Source organism: Geospiza fortis, unplaced genomic scaffold (assembly GCF_000277835.1).
Source record: "Geospiza fortis unplaced genomic scaffold, GeoFor_1.0 scaffold545, whole genome shotgun sequence".
Taxonomy (NCBI): domain Eukaryota; kingdom Metazoa; phylum Chordata; class Aves; order Passeriformes; family Thraupidae; genus Geospiza; species Geospiza fortis.
Genome location: NW_005054628.1, coordinates 292,196 through 292,780, shown reverse-complemented (window position 1 = coordinate 292,780; position 585 = coordinate 292,196).

Below are 585 nucleotides of genomic sequence, written 5' to 3'. Positions count from 1 at the left end.
GCTTTGGGGAGAATTTAGCGAAAATCGGGTGCGCGGGGCTGGGGCTTTCCAGAGCCCCGCGCACTGCCCCCTGGCACAGTCCTGTGAGAGGACCGCGTCTCCGTGTGCGGAGCAGACAGAGCCCGCTCCGGCACCGCGGGAAGCGTGACCCGAGAAGAGACGGGCTGTGAAAGGGCCTTGAAGTTCATCCAGGCCCTCTCCATGAGGGGGGACAGGAACGGGGACAGGGGCAGGGACAGCGACAGTGACAGGGACAGGGACAGCGCTGGGACAGGGACAGTGACAGGGATAGGGACAGTGACAGGGATAGGGACAGGGACCGCTGCCACTAGAGCGGCGTGCTCCAAGCCCAGTGTCCAGCCTGGCCTGGGACATTTCCAGGGGTCCAGGGGCAGCCCCAGCTGTCTGGGCACCTTGTGCCAGGGCCTGCCGATGTTCACAGGGAGCAATTCCTTCCCAGTCTCCCTTCTAACCCTGCCTCTGTCAGTGAGAATCCCTTCCTCGTGTTCTGTCACTCCCACCCCTGTCCAAAGTCCCTCTCCAGGTCTCCTGGAGCCCATGAGGATGTTGGAAGGGGTCCTAGAG